General features: G+C 39.7%; 1 long non-coding RNA gene across 1 annotated transcript in view; it reads right to left on the bottom strand.

Annotated features, from left to right (window-relative positions):
- The window catches only part of LOC137765740 (uncharacterized), a 724,300-nt gene that overhangs the window by 101,618 nt on the left and 606,843 nt on the right, over positions 1-15,839 (bottom strand). Inside the window, exon 7 of the long non-coding RNA XR_011074249.1 lies at positions 13,564-13,603. This is a non-coding gene — a long non-coding RNA (uncharacterized lncRNA). The remainder of the gene's footprint in view (positions 1-13,563; positions 13,604-15,839) is intronic.

Below are 15,839 nucleotides of genomic sequence, written 5' to 3'. Positions count from 1 at the left end.
GAAGAAATTAACACAACATTGTAAATCAACTATACTTCAATAAAATTAAAAAAAAAAACTGGTAGAGGAGTATGTGGAACCTATTGGTAAAGAACTAATGTAGTGGACACTATTCAAGTCTGATGATGATGGAGAAAAGCAGGGGGAAAAATCCCAGAAAATGATTCTAACTAGAGACTTCCTGTTACTTCTCTTATGCGTCCTTGACTAGCTTGTAAGGACCAGAAAGAAGGACATTGTCAGAGGATTTAAGTGTAACTTTTACTCAAATTCTGTCATGAGACACAGGCTTCTCTCACCCAAAATACAGGGTTAATGTTAAATTAGAGGTGATAATTATTTTCCATGTACTAAAAGCCTAGAAATTTCCAGGAAGGAACTAAAGGTGGAATCAGTTTTACCCTACCAAAGTGTGAGAGGTAAGGTGGTCCATTTTAAATAATCTGGAAATGATTCCCTGGAACAAGGTAGGTATGCCTGATTTGTCTTCAATAACTTCACATTAAAAGAAATGAGAAATAACAGAGACTACAGAAAGAGTGCACAAAAGAAGAATCCAATGAAAGAAGAAGAAAAACCTTAATTTTATCACTACAAAGACCTCCTGTGCAAGAGAGTAGAAAGACTCTTTGAATAAGTAGGTGGCATATATACCATACATATATGTAATGTATACCCTATATACACACCTTTGCCCAGCTTTAAATTGGCAACCATGTTTGGGGAAGAAAAGAAAAGGGTGAGAAAGAACATGAGGAAGACTCAACGTTAATTAATAACACTCAACATTAACCATCATTATTGGGTCCCTGTTTGGCCTCTGAGTATAAGCTATGCTATAGAGGGAGGGGTATAATATGTGAAGTTTTCTAAGGGCATCATTAAGAAAGCCAGACATTCGGCACTCTGAGTTGGCAGTATGGCAGCGCGGCCTCTAACTGCTCCAGGGGCACCACTGAAACCCAGCTCGTAGTCACGTGCTCCCACCTCCTGGGCAGTTTCACTGCTCAGGTAGAGGAGTCATTTACCAGGCCTGGTTCCTACCATTTGCCTTAGCTTGTGGTTGGCTTAAAGGAGCTTCTGTACAACCTTGAACATGATTGCCTCTTTTCTGCTTCCTTTCTGGACACTGCCTAAGGATTTAAGGCACTGCATATGACTTTCAGACATGGTTTTCTGTTAAAGAGGGAGAAAGGATGTCCCGGAGCACGTGCCATCCCTTATCATCTGCAAATGAACTTTTTGTGCTGAAGGAATGCTCCAATTACCACTCAGAACAGCGCTGCACAACATCTGCCCCTCTGAGAGGCTTGGGGTACACACTCCGGGAATCAGATGCTCCCTATCCCAAAACACAGGGAAGGTGCTCTGTCAGTCTGCACTGTGAAGGGCAGGGGCTGATGCTGTCAGTGTGGCATTTCTGCCTCTCTAGCGTCTTTCACTTTCCCTGAAGTTGCTGATAAATATTCCATTTCATTAAGTATGTAGTAATACACATGGGAGTCAGAGAGAGAGAGAGGGAAAGGTGGAGGTCACTGATGACATGGCCTCTAGCACTTTATTTATGAGAACATCCAGAAATCTCTATCTACGTCTGGTAGAAGAATAGTGTCAATTCTGCCCTGGAGACATGGATCAAGCAATGTTGCCAGTGTGTATTTTTCCCTTCCCAATAACTGACTGATTCTGGAGTCTGATGGCAGAGCTCAGATGATCATTTTCACATTCATGTGAGTGAACAATTAGCCTGCCGCTTTGGGGGATGGTGATGTCAAATAAACATGAATGTATGTAACCAAGGGAAGTACTATCAGTCCCTCACCCAGGAACTCCGCGGGTCCCCTGAGTAGTGCTTTTCCCCCCACAGCTTTCGCTGGGAGGGCGGTGAGGGTGTGGGCTGCGTGCAGAGCACAGGAAACAGTGCTGGGGGTGACCTCACAGGACCTGAGGAACACTGCCTTTGAGCAGAGGATGAGACTAAACAGCTAAACACTTGTGAGGCTGCTCATTTGCCCTCTCCAAGTTTTTACTGTATTATTCACCTTTTCATTGTTGACTTATACCTACTCTTAAAATATTAGGGATATACAGCAGAAACTAACACACCATTGTAAAGCAATCATACTCCAATAAAGATGTTAAAAAAAAAAAAGAAAAATCAGTGAAAAATTCAGCCAAAAAAAAAAAAATATTAGGCAGATGTCACAATATTTTCCCCCGTTTTTTAAAAAAAAATACTTTCTACCATAGTGATTTTTATTTTCATGTAATAAGATTTAATACATTTTTCTTTAAGTTTTCAGACTTGATTGTATGCTTGGAAAAAGCATCTCATACCCTCAATACGAAACTCTTCACTTATATGGCAAAAAGTACAATTGACAATTACAGAATTAGTGAAGATGCAGAGAAATGGGCAGCCTCTTTCTTTGCTGGCGGGGGTATACATTGATACAGTTTTGTTGCAGGACAGTTTAGCAGTAGATAAACTTTACTTTGGCAGTTCCACTACTAGAAATTTATCCTAAGGAAATAATCAGGCAAGTGAATTTTTTAAAAAATGCACACATGTATAGAGATGATTACTGTAGCATTGTTTGGTTAGAAAAGATTTCCAAATATCCTAAATGTCCATCAATAAGTGACTAATTCAATAACTTACCCTCCACTGGAGTACAGTGTGGCTGTCAAAAAGATAATGTAGATCTATATTTATTAACATGGAAAATGCTTATTACAATGTTGAGTAAAAAAGCAAGATTACAAAACAGCCAGTAGATTTTCCTTTCATTTTGAAAAGAGAAAGACAAAGAGAAAGAAAAAGAGACAGATAAATAGATATGTTTGGAAATATATTCCCCAAAGTGTTACCAGTGGTTATCTCTGGGCAGTGAGATTTTTGAATGGATTTTTTTTTCTTTTATATCATCATTGTAACAAATGCAAGCCAAACTAAATGTATACTTTAGAAGTAAAAATTAGAATTTTAACCTTAGGGGAAAAAAGCTTAAACTCTGCAACAACTACTTAAAAATTCAAATATGAGTTTCATAGTCTTAGCAGTTAGTTACTCTCTTAATAGGGTGACCATTCTCTTGAATGGGTGGCAACACTTCCTGCCTCAAGTTTCCTCCAAGTTTGACAATCCAGGTGACACATTATAGTTCTCACCTTAAAAGACTTTAAAGTATAAAAGCTCAAATACTGGAAATAACCCAAATATCTATACCTAGGGCATTGTTAGGACAATTCTGGGGATTTTGTATGATAGAAAATTATTCAGACATTATGGTGGCATTTACAAACAGTATGTAATTACACTGAGAAGCACTTGTTAGTAAAAAAATTAGGATACAACCCTATACATACAGTGTATGCTCAACTATGTTAAAATTCAGAGAAAAGACTAGAAGGTGATCTAAAAAATTGTTAATAATAGTTTTTTTCTGTTTAGTGGGATTGTGGATGTTTTCTCCATACTCTATACCTTCTTAATATTTTACAATAAGTGTGAATTATAGAATCATGAAAGAAGTAAATATTAAAAAAAATACAGCTGCTTTGCTCAGCAGCTGCCAAATTTTACCCCAGATGTATCTGCAATTTAGTTTTGAGTCAAATGGTCCTAATGTCATTTCCTAAAGGGAATCTAGCAGAATGGAATGTGTTCAAATAAAGGAAAGCTGTCATTACCACCACCTCTTTGTAAGCTACCACTTTATAATGCTTAGAATAAACCTGAGTGAGGAATCCTACTGCTACTGGAATTAGGAATTTCCATATTCTTCAGGTCTTCTTCGTATCTTGTCTTACATTACCAGAAGCTGGAATTTAGTTAGTCTATAGCACTCTGGAATGTCTCCAGGTCTGGAAGCTGTTTTGGAAGCTGATGGTGTAGGCCACCATTAGGAATGGAGGCTTATCTACTCATTTCAAGTGGGAGTTCCCTTGAATGACGAGGGTGAGCTGCTATATAAGGTCTTCTATAGATAATTAGCTTTCTTTTTCTTATTTTTTTCTTCTCTCTCATCTACCCACTCTTCTTCTCTCCATTCCTCTTTTAAATAAATCGCCTTTCTGTATAGTTAGAGGGAAGCTTTTAAAATTTAGAGAAAATTCACACGGTACCAATACCACACTTCAAGTAGATGATCTAATTGTTCCTAAATGACCGTATTTTAGCAAAATGATGATGGGAGAAATCAGAATTGTCACTCATATTTGTATGATGCATATTAGAGGCTTGGCAATAAGGCAGACAGTAGATATTTTGTGAGAAAGCAAGAAAATAATTGGGTAATGCCAGGATGGGAGGAAGGAACGGGCAGAAGAAAGAAAAGTAATGACATGGGTTTCTGCGTCTTTTGGTAAAGGTTATCTAATCACCTGTTCCTGGCCTTTTGGACTAGATGGCAGCCTTTAAACTTCACTAGACTGTTTTTTTCTGTACCAAACACAGTGCCTGGTGCAATGTAGGTACTCACCAGATGCTTAGAGAACTGAACTTTCACACTGCCTTTTCATTCTGGCCTCTAATAGAACCAAAGAGAAGCTAAAAACTCTAATATCTTTTCATGTACATCAGGTAAAGCTCCATCCTAATTTGAACTCAAGTGCACATCTCCTCTGAGCTTCCACCTTCATCACTGAACTGCTTCATCACTGAACTGCTGGAGAAAATCACACAAGACAGACAGGTACCACATTAACCCACCAGGCTCACCTGGACCTTCCACACTGCCAAGGAGAATCCTACTGTTTTTCTGGCTAACCTACTGTCCCATTTGTCCCAAGAACTATTTTAAACCTCTACTTTCCTCAAATCTCCTCCTCACTTTTTCTTAGCAGGACCTTGCTCCCTAGGAGCCATCACTTGGGAAACCTCTCAACTTCTCACTACCAAAACTACACATGGCTCGCATCTATCCCTACCCTTCCTTCTTTTTTCTTGTAACTATAGAAGAGATGTCCCTCCTTCTCTCCTTCCACTTGTGCTCAGGATTCCATGTCTCTGTCCTTATCAGGAATCTACCACCACCAATCATCCCATCCTCTTGTCTCTCCTGTACACTGAATCTCTCCTCTCTACTGCATTCTCCTAAGCATATAAAGATGCCAGTATCTCCATTTTTTCCCCCAAATCTTTGACCTCACTCCCCCATTCCAAAGATATTATACTAGCTCATTTTCTTTTCCTTTACAGTAAAACTTCTAAGACTGATCCACATTTGCTGTCTTTGTTTCTTCACTTCTTACGCTTTCCTCATCCTATGACGAATAAATTACCGCTTCTACCTCTTCAACAAACCACCTCTGGCTAAGGTCAACAATAACATCCAGATTAATATATTAAGTGATATATTTTTCAGTCCTTAACTTACTTGACTTCTCAGTGGTCACTACTGACCGCTCTCTTTGAAACACTTTCTTCTCTTGGCTTCTGTGCCAATGTTTTCTGATTTTTCTACTACCTCTTAGCTGTTCCTTCTGAGGATATTCACAGCCTCATTTTTCTCTACCAGCTGATTAAATATTAAGAGTTCTTCAAGTCCCAGTTGGGGCCTTCTTCTCAATCTAACCTTGCCCCTAGGCAATTATCATCCATGCCAACAGCTTCATTCGCCTTTGCTTTACTTCTGAATTCCAGTTGTGTATATTCCTCTGCCTACTCAATATGATCACTTATCTCTATCAAAAGCATCTGACACTAGACATTTTAAAAACAGATCTTATGATTTTTTTCTCCACCCCAGTTCTCCTCTGGTGTTTCATACAACCCTGAGTGGCACCATCCTCCATATTGTTTTACAAGCATAAAACCAGTAGTCATAGTTGCCACTTCTTTCTCCTTCATCTCCCACATCCAATCCATAAGAAAATCCTGTATATTTTGCTTCTGAATTATCTCTTGATTCCATTTATTATTCTTCCATTCCCTTTGTCACTACCCTAGTCTATCTCTTGTCTGTTCTATTACAGCAGCCTCCTTACTTTTGCTCCTTCTAGACCATTTACCATAATGAAACTAGCTTGATCTTTTTCTTTAACTTTTAATCTCAAGATTATGGTAGTTTATCATGCAATTGTAAGAGATAATACAGAAAGATCTGGTATACCCTCTACCCCTCTATTATTGATATATTGGCCCAATATAATATCTTGTTTAACTATGGTACAATATCACAGTCAGGCAATTGACATTGGTACAACCCATCCACCTTATTCAGATTTCACTCATTTTGCATGCACTCATGTATGTGTGTGTATGTAGTTCTACGCTATTGTATCCTTATGTATAGATTTGTATGGTCACCACCACAGTCCAAATACAGTTACATCATAAGAATATTCTGGCCTACACTTTTACAGCCACAGTCAGCTCCATCTCTCCCCCACTCCCTAATCTCTGATAACCACTAATCTGTTCTCCATCTTTATAATTTTCTCATTTCAAGAATCCTATATAAATGAAATTGGCTTTTTCACTCAGTGTAACACCTTTGCTATTAATCCAAGTTGTTGTACATACCAAGAGTTCATTACTTCTGAGTGCTGAGCAGTTCCATGGTATGGTCGTACTACAGTTTAACCATTCACTCATTGAAGGACGTCTGGGTTGTTTCCAGTTTTGGGCTATTATGAATAAAGCTGCCATAAATCTTGATTTTTGTGTGGATATGTTTCTGTTTGTTTGGGATAAATGCATAAGAGTAGCCTGATCTTTTTAGAATAAAAAATTGATCATGCCACTTTCATTCTTAAATTTGCTTTCCTATTGCCCTGAGGCAAGTCCTTAATATGGCCGACAAAGATCCTGATATTATCAGGCCCTGTATTCTCTCTTCAGCCTCAACCTGGCTGCTTTTCACCTCATTCTCTCTATTCTGCTATATTCAGGGCCTTCATTCATGCTGTTCCCTCAGCCTGGAAACCTCTTCCACCACCTAATCTCACTTCTTATTTTTCATCTTCAGATGTCAGCTCAATGTCACTTTCTCAGGGAAGCTTCTCCTGTACTTCCAGACTCACTTATTAAATATTCCTCTCCTATATTTATTATTATTATTATTAAATATTCCCCTCCTATATTTGTTCTTAGAAAACCTGGCATTTTTATGTCATAACAGAAAGCACAGTTTGCAATTATAAGTTCTTTCATGTGACTGTTTGGTTAATATCAGTCTTTCATCCTCCAAATTATAAACTCCAGTAGGGCAGAGACCATGTCTGTTTTGCTCATTATTATATTTTCAGCACTTAGTAGACATTTACTTTGTGTTTAATGAAATTCAGCCAAGGCTTTTAAGACAGATAGTCTTGGATTCAAGTTCTATCTCTATCACTTCCTAGGCATTCTTGGAAAAATTACTCAAACATACAAAATCTCCATTTTATCTTCAAAATTAGGATTATAACATCATCTATTTAATAAGAGTAGTTTAAAAGGTTAAATCATATAACCATTGAAAGTATTCTGTCCACTACCTAAAGAAAGGCAAGCACTCAACAAATGTTATTTCTTTTTGTTATTACTAGTTTAACAAAAGATAAGAGTTTTTGTATTTTTTTTCCCAACTAGGTTTTAGTCCATTATCTTCATTTCTTGCTTGTCCCTGGGATTCTGATTCTGGTAACTTTGAGAGTCTGAAAAGGATCCCTTAGTTTAGGTCTCCAATAATTCTATGACTACTGGTTTCAACATCAGGTATGTCCCCTTAGGCAGATGAGAGCCTTATTTGGCCTCTTGGCTCTGGTTCCCATTTTCATCTTACTCAATATTTCCTCTTTTTGTTTTCCAGCCTGTGGATCTTAGGGTTTATAGGAATGCCTCTTCCCCACTCCCAATTTCCATAGGGAAGTTTTCTAAACATATCTTGCCTCTGGCCTCATTCCTTATACTTCTCCATGGAGGAGAGTCATCATGTTGGTAAGACAGCCCTTGGTCCATGTTTCTCAGTTAGGTGGAACTGATCTATCAAAGTTTATAAGTACAGAAATTTAGACTTTCTCCTTCCTTGACTACTTAGACTAGTGGGAATTAGTGACCTGGAAAAGTGTTGTTCTTATGCAGACCCAAATTTTCCCCTGGGAGGAAGGGAGTCAGTGAGCTCTTTTTACCTCTCATACTAAGTTAACATCTGTCCCCAAAGACTTTGGCAAAAATTTTGGCTCCTCAGCCATCAGTTCTTTTGTCTTATTTTCCAATGGGTTTAGAATTTGAGTGGGGAAAAACAGTGCTATTTATTGTACCCCTTCAAAGATTCCCACACTTAGGTTTATGCTTTTGCTTGGAATACCATTCCTTTATTCTTCATCTTGTTTACATTCTAGCCATTTTTCAAGACCCAGCTAAATCGCATTTTACATGAAGTTTTCCAGCCCTCAAGGCTCTGTTTCACTAATGAAATCCTATAGTACTTATTGGAATGTCTCATTCCTTTTGGAGTTGTTATTTATTATTTTCTATGCATATGAACACTCAGTAGTATGACTTCTTTTCCTAACTCAATTTTAAGTTTCTTAAGAGCAAGCAAGGGCAGTGTCCTAGTTTATGTTTTAACTCTCCACTAAATATGATTCTCTGTATATAGTAAGTAGTTATAGCTTATGGGATGATTGTGTTTAAGGCTGGCCTACTAACCAGGCTTTGATTTGAAGGCCCAAGTTACAAGTGATATGGCTTAGTGGCTGGATGGTTCCTGAAGGGTTAGGGTTAGGGTTAGGGTTAGGGTTAGTGGTGGCAGTGGCCTAAGAAAGAAAGGTTAATATGAGTGTGTCCCTGAGATGTGTATCAGTGTGTTTTCATTTTAGTAATATACTTCCCCCACTTCCTTTATGAAAAGCATATGGAAAGCATGGCCTAATAGGTAGAAGGGCTAAGAGAAATGCAAGCAGAGGGAGGTAATGCTCCTGGCTGTGGTAGACTGGTCTGCAGAAGTGTTTTGATTCTCTGAATTAGTCAAAAGATTGAAAAAAATAGCCACTACTACTACAGGAAATAAAAATGAGGAGGAAGGGTCCTGAAAATGGTATCTGAGCAATGAAAGACAGTGAATATTTTAAAGATCACTGAATTTAATTTATTCAACCTAAATGCATAAAAGTACAGGTGGGGACATTATTTATGCAGGTATATGCAAATCACTTTATAAAATAGGCAAAGCCCTTCTGCTTTTTATAAGTTGCCAAGGTGGTTCCTGATATTTTAAAAGCTATGCACCTTTCATGCAATTTCCTAAGAGTTGGAATCCCTCTGTCGGAATCATAGTCATTGTCAGAGCAAGTTTATTTTTTTTCTCTCCTCTGGGACATTGACAAGGCTCTCATAACCATCACAAAAAGAGTGGTTTCCACAGCGATGTGACTGGAAAAAAATCACTTGGAAATCACTGAGGAGCAAGTCACAATGTTCAAAGCAGAGAACATAGGCTTTGAAAACATGAACCCATCTGACCTCTTGAATTTAGAACAGTGAATTCCTGAGCTCTGAAACATGGGGCCCGGCTGTGCATGCCATATTGGTGCTATAAGACTGGCAGTAGGTTGGCTGTGGCATGGTCTATTTCAAACTCCTTCACAGTGCCCAGTGTTGCATGTTCCCAGATGACATTTGGTTGGCAGAAGCCGGGCCTCCAAAGCTGGCAGTCTGGAATGCAGCCCACTGTGTTTTGACAAACACATAATTGACCATCTGATCACCAGCCTACGTTCTGCACTCAGGTCACTGAAGGGACCTGGGCTTTCAATAGGTCTCTACTCCTTATCTTGTTCATCTCCTCAAACCTCTCTCCAGAAAGTAATACAGAGAAGACTTAAACACACCCACAGACATCCTCTCATTTGCAAAAGAGAACATGGTACATGCAACATAAGCTGTTGAAAATTTCCTTTAAATTGTCCTGGCAGCCCAAAGTGAACAAGAGGAAAGCACACTTATGGTGAACTCTAATTCAGAAAGAAGGAACAAACATACTGCATTGTTTCAATACCCGGCTGTGCATAAGTTGCAATTCAGCTCAATGGCTTGGAACTTCTCCTCAGAAAAGGGCAGCAGTGGGAAAATGATAGGAAACTGGGACAATGATTGACTTTAGGGGGATATTATTAAGAAATGGTTTCATTTTCAGGTGAAAGAAGAGAAAAGCGGGACACTGGCAATGTCCTCTCCTTTTCTGCCTGCCACTCCCCCAAGGCCACTATGGGAGAGAGAGACACACATCTCTGGAGAGCAGTAGGTCAGACTCAAGTTGAGGTCTCTGGTGAAGGTCCCATAAAGGTGCATTTTGGCCTGAAATTTGGCCCCAAACAACACATCAACCTTTCTCCTAGAAGGCAAGGATTATGCACGGGGCCAAGCCAGGCTGGCATTAGGCAAATGTCAATGTCTATGTCGGCACTACCGAATCGCCGCTCCCCTCCACTCCCAGCCCCACTGCACAGTTCAGGCCCTAGGTTTTCATCTATGACCTGGTCTCCCTTTTCTCAGTCACCAGAGTGCTCTTCTTCTGAAACATAAATCTACTTAAAATTCTTCAAAGCCTCCCCAAGCCTGCTGCTTCCTGTCCAAACTTCTCTGCTCGGCATACAAGGCCCTCGTGATCTGCCTCCTGCCCACTTTCCAGCCTCATCTCCTTTGAAAGGATCCCCTTTCCATCACCAAGCTCTAGCCACGAACTCGGGATGCGGCTGCTGCGCGGATGCCCCCTGACTTCCCTCTGGCTTTTCTTCTGATTATGATCCCCTTTTGCTTTCCCCTCCCCCCATCCACCTGGTAAACTACAATTCACTCTTTAGACTTTCAGGCCCAGCTTGGGCACCTCCCACATGCAGGCGGGCGCTCCCTTCTTGTTCCCCTCGCTACATCTTGTATATACCTCCATTCCAGTGCCTATCACATGGCATGGCCTTTATTTACTATATATCTCCCCTACTGGACTGTGGGATTTTTAACAATGGGGAGCATTCGTTATTTATCTAGCAGTTTTAGGAACTGAGCATAGTGACTAGCTTTCCATAAATGTTTGTTGACTGAAAACTGAATGAAAAGCTGTGTATGATAATCAATCAAAACCTAAGCCAAGCAGTAGTATTAGCTTTTAGAAGCAGGGTAGGGGCCTACTAGCAATCTAATGAAGGCAGAAGACCCCAGCAGTAAGGCACTTTAGACGGTTATCACAGGGTGAAAGGAAGAGTGAGGGATAGAGGGCGTGATGGAGGAATGTCTTGTTAACAGAGAATGTAGGCAGTTAATTTTCAGCCTTTTCAACATTTAGTTTTCAATATGGAAAGGTGTTGTTCTGAGAATGAACCTTAGTCCGAACTGTAGAGAGGTCTACCTTTTAAGAACCTAGTTTCTCAAATAGGGCGAGTCTGTGCTCTCTGCTTCAAGGCAGCATGGCAGGTTATAGAGGGCTCCTCTTTGCTCTGCTAAAGATTAATGGGATGAAACACTTTTGGGGGAACATCTGGAAGCTATTCAGCTCCTATTGAAATCTGTGTCAAATCCAGACTGGGACTTTGGACTAAATGCAGTGCCAAGGAGAAAAAAGTTGAACAGGCAGAATGCTGCACCTGTCTGGAGGAGGCCATTAAAGAGGCACTAGGAACCAGAAGCACTGGGGAGATAATGTTTTGATCTGTCCCCAGGGAACTTTTCTTCTCCCTTTGATGGGCACCTGGGCTCACCACCTCTGGAGCCATCAGCTGTGTCTGTGGGGCACTTGAGGACAGCAGGACTGTCATAGGCCCTGTCACCTTTGAAATAAAGGCAGTCTCAGGATTGGGAACAATCTAAGCAAGCATGAAGCCTGGCCTGGGGGGTGGGAAAAGGTTAGTGGATACGTGGATGGGCTATTAGCCCATTCAGGTCATTTGCTCAGCCCCCTCTCTGGTTAAAAACTTGGATCTCTCTAGAAGCTGCGAGAGTGATGGTTGATATAGCATAGAATCAGCTTCACATTTTCCTATGAGCCAGAGACAGCCTTTCAATTACGTTTTTTATCTCAAAGGTCTCCCCTCGATTTCTAATCTGTGACCCAGGTCTCCAGGCTGCTGCACTGCTTGTGTCTGAGGCTTGCCCTCCAGTGCTGACGTCATAATAGCTGAGTCGTGCGGGCAGAAGTGCACGGTGCTGATTCATCCCCGGTGATGTGAGGATTAATGCCTTGTCTAACACAGAGCTATTATGTGAACTGTTTTTACACAAAAGAACTGCAACAAAAATGATTTGCCAGTCAGAGGACTAGAAATATGCAGTGCTAGGTAACTGGAGTCGGGATGCAGAGACGTAAAGTGGTAACCACAAGCATGCACGCCGACACCCTCCGACGCACTGACAGACCCACTCTATCAACACCAAGAATGAGGAATAACAAGACTTGTCAGGGGCAGAGAGGACCCACCCCTGCTGCATAAATGCATTACACACAGCACCAGTCTCTGGGGAGTTTAATCAATCTCCTTTCTCTGTCAAATAAATGTCACTTTAGACTTTAGCCTTAGCATCCTTTGGAGGATTCTACTCCCCTACATGTATTTGCAACTAGCTTCTAGGAATGTGAGTGGAAGCCACACGCAAGCAAAAGAGCCATGGGAACCTCCTTTCTGTGCAAATGATTGCAACACAAGAAATACCTCAGAGTGTGAAGGAGTCGGTGAAGACAGTATGTTGTGAATAAGGGACAGTGTTCACCAGAGAGTGAGAAGCAGCTGGAAGGATGCTGATAATATTTATCATGTGAGGTAACTGCCATTACCTGTAGCATCTCTTGGGTGGTGTCTCAGGTAGTGACTTTGATTATTTGGGTTCGTGGCCCCAGAATCTCTTTCAAGAAGCTCAAGGTGAAATTTATCCAAATCAACTCAGTGCAGCCTGATTTGGGCTTTAAATTATAAATGTTCTCTCTTTTCATCTGAAATCAAGTTGTGTGTTTTTTTTTTCCCCAAATGACTTTCCATCTTTTCTAAAAAAAGAATGGTACCTTCTATAAACCTCCTGGCACATGATTTCTCTCTCTCTCTTCTTTTTTTTTTTCTGGACTTTACTATTTCACATACAATTTTAGCCTAAATAACTAAAGTTTTGTACTTCAGTCTTGTACCTCCTGTAAAAGGATATTAGAAATTTTGTCCAAAAAATGACAGCTCTGATCTAGAAGTTGAAATTAAAAACTATTGGGCCTAGGGATGGGTGTATAACTGAAGAATAAATAATTGCCCATTGATTGACAGTGGAGCAAAAGCCCAACTGTGGCTGGTATCTGGCTGAAGAATGTAAGCTGTAGTTCAGAAGAGCAGTGACTTTTGCAAACAGCAGCCGTGGCTGAGTCAAAGGAAGTCTTTATATAAGTCCAGTGGCTTGGGCTGCTGGTCTTTTCAGCCCCCTCATGATGGCAACTACTACTACCACCAGCAGCATTGACTCCAAACACAAAAGAAGCTAATACACACTGAAGAAGCACTGGAAACCACAACAATGTCAACTGGAGAACATGCCAATAAAGACCCAAATTTCCCAAATCTGGTGCTTTTTTTGAAAAGTAAAAAAAAACCACTTTTACTTACATAAAGAGAAGGGGCAGGCCACAGAATGACGGTCAAGGAACTGAAAATCAAAGACAAAACAAGGAATTAAAAATAAACCCAATGATACTGTGGAGAGAAGGAAAGCAAATCTAAGTTTAGACAGGACTAATTGCTCCTAAAGCATGAGCAGTGAGAGCCCATGAAAGAGGAGATTCAGCCTCGTAAAATTTCCAAAGGTGTGACCTGCTGCTATCTGACCAACACAGAAGGAGTGCCAACCTCTTTCTTTGTCAACTTCATTCTGATCGAAATCATACGAGCATTATCTAGAGCTGTGCTGTTCAATACAGTAGCCACTAGCCACATCTACCTATTTAAATTTAAAATATTTAAAATTTTAGTTCCTCAGTCTACTATTCACATTCCCAGTGCTCCACAGCCACCTGTGGCTAGTGGCTGCCTTACAGATAGAACGTTTCTATCATTGCATAAATATCTATTGGGCAGCACTGATGAGAATAGATAAAAGCTTTACTATGTAGTGCATGACAGATCTTAGCTAATTTTGACAAAGATGAGTGAAACTGATACACTTCGCTTCTTTTAAGGGTAGATTTAGTATGTTTAATGCCCAGAAGATACTCTGGGAAAATTCAAAGCCTCCATGTATTGTCAATTGTTAGCTGAGGACTGCTACTGCCTTGTGTCTACCCTGTCTCACCAGCCTAAGAGTGTCCCCTCTGACAAAATGATGTTAAACAAAAGCATTTGTCCCCCAGAATGCATTTCTAGTAATGAAAACTTCAGGTTTGGGGGGAGTTGACCTTAACAGTTTCTCATTCTATATTTCAAGTCTGATAATTCTCCTTTGTAATCTTCAACACACAAGCCAAATAAGCGATTATGGGACTGGCCTGTTTGCCACTGTTTTGATAGCTTTTCTTACAGAAGAATAAAACTGAAGTAACAGAAGATCCAAGGGAAATTAATAAACCAAACAAGGATGCTGAGAAGACAAAGCAGGTCTCCCTACCCCACCCAACTCAAATATGTCAAGGACTTAATATACACTGACTGAATTCTTGTCTCTCTGACACCATGATTTTAACCACTTCACATATGGCCTTCAGAAATATGAAAAGCAAACTGTATTAAAAGAGATCAAGTAGAAGGACCTGACTAAAGCATAGAATAAGGCTAAAGTAGAAAATTGGCAATTAAGAGACTTCACTTCTCAGCAAGTTTTCTGGGAAAATGCACCATCATAGATGTTCCTCCAAAGAAAAAGTTTTTCCTTTTATGGACAAGGTGAAACCCTGTTCCATGAACATGCAGGAGTGAAGTATGGTGTTCCCCTCTTTGGACAAGAAGAGTTAAGATGAAAATCTGCAGCCTGGACCATAATGTATGCCAACACAAGAGAGGCTGGAGGTCTTCAATGTTTTGAAATTGTTTCACAAAATTGATGAGCTTAATGAAAATTTTAAGCAAGATAATTAACTTATGTATGATTCATTGAAAGTACACACAAACTTGAAATACGTATATATATATATATATATATATATATATATATATATATATATATATATGAAGACCAACTAGCCTCAACGACTTTAAAGCTCTAAGTTTTGTTACATTCTAGTCCCTTCCACAAGCTAGGATCCTAGACCACTTCATTGGTGCATCTTTTTCCTTCCTTCCTTTCTTCTTTCCTTCCTTCCTTCCTTCCCTCTCTCCTCCCTTTTTTCCCTCCCTCCTCCAACCTTTTTGAGCTTGCTTTCTTTCCCAACCCTTGAGAAAATGGAGAAAAATATGATTAGTGGTTATCTATGCAATATACTCACTTATTTTTCTGTTGCATGTTATAAACCCAGTAAGTCTCAATAATAATTATGCTCTTTTTGAACTATACTTAGTATTTATGCTCTTATATCTAAGAGCATAACTTTCCTTTCTAGGAAAGGAGTATTTATTCATAAAAGTTAATCAGTCAAAATTAAATTTTTGATGTGATCAAAAGAGATCGATGTAAACTGTACCCCAGATCGATTAATACATCCAAGGTCTGGAATGAAAAGCTATCTTTCCTGGATGTCAAATGACACACAGGCTGTCAATGACAGGAATCCAAGATGGAGAGAAAAATCACAGTGTGTATGTCACAGTCTAAGACAAATTAAAGCCAAGTTAAATTGAAGATTTTATTGGATATAATTGTTGTCTTTATGTATTAATGAAAAACAATACTATCTATCCCAAATTTAATACTAAGGCTAAAAATTTAATCTCAGAGTTCTTATACAATTTATAAG

The sequence above is a fragment of the Eschrichtius robustus genome, chromosome 6 (assembly GCF_028021215.1).
Source record: "Eschrichtius robustus isolate mEscRob2 chromosome 6, mEscRob2.pri, whole genome shotgun sequence".
NCBI classification, from domain to species: Eukaryota; Metazoa; Chordata; class Mammalia; order Artiodactyla; family Eschrichtiidae; genus Eschrichtius; species Eschrichtius robustus.
Note: the sequence above shows the minus strand (reverse complement) of the source record. Positions and strands in the feature narration are given on the sequence as shown.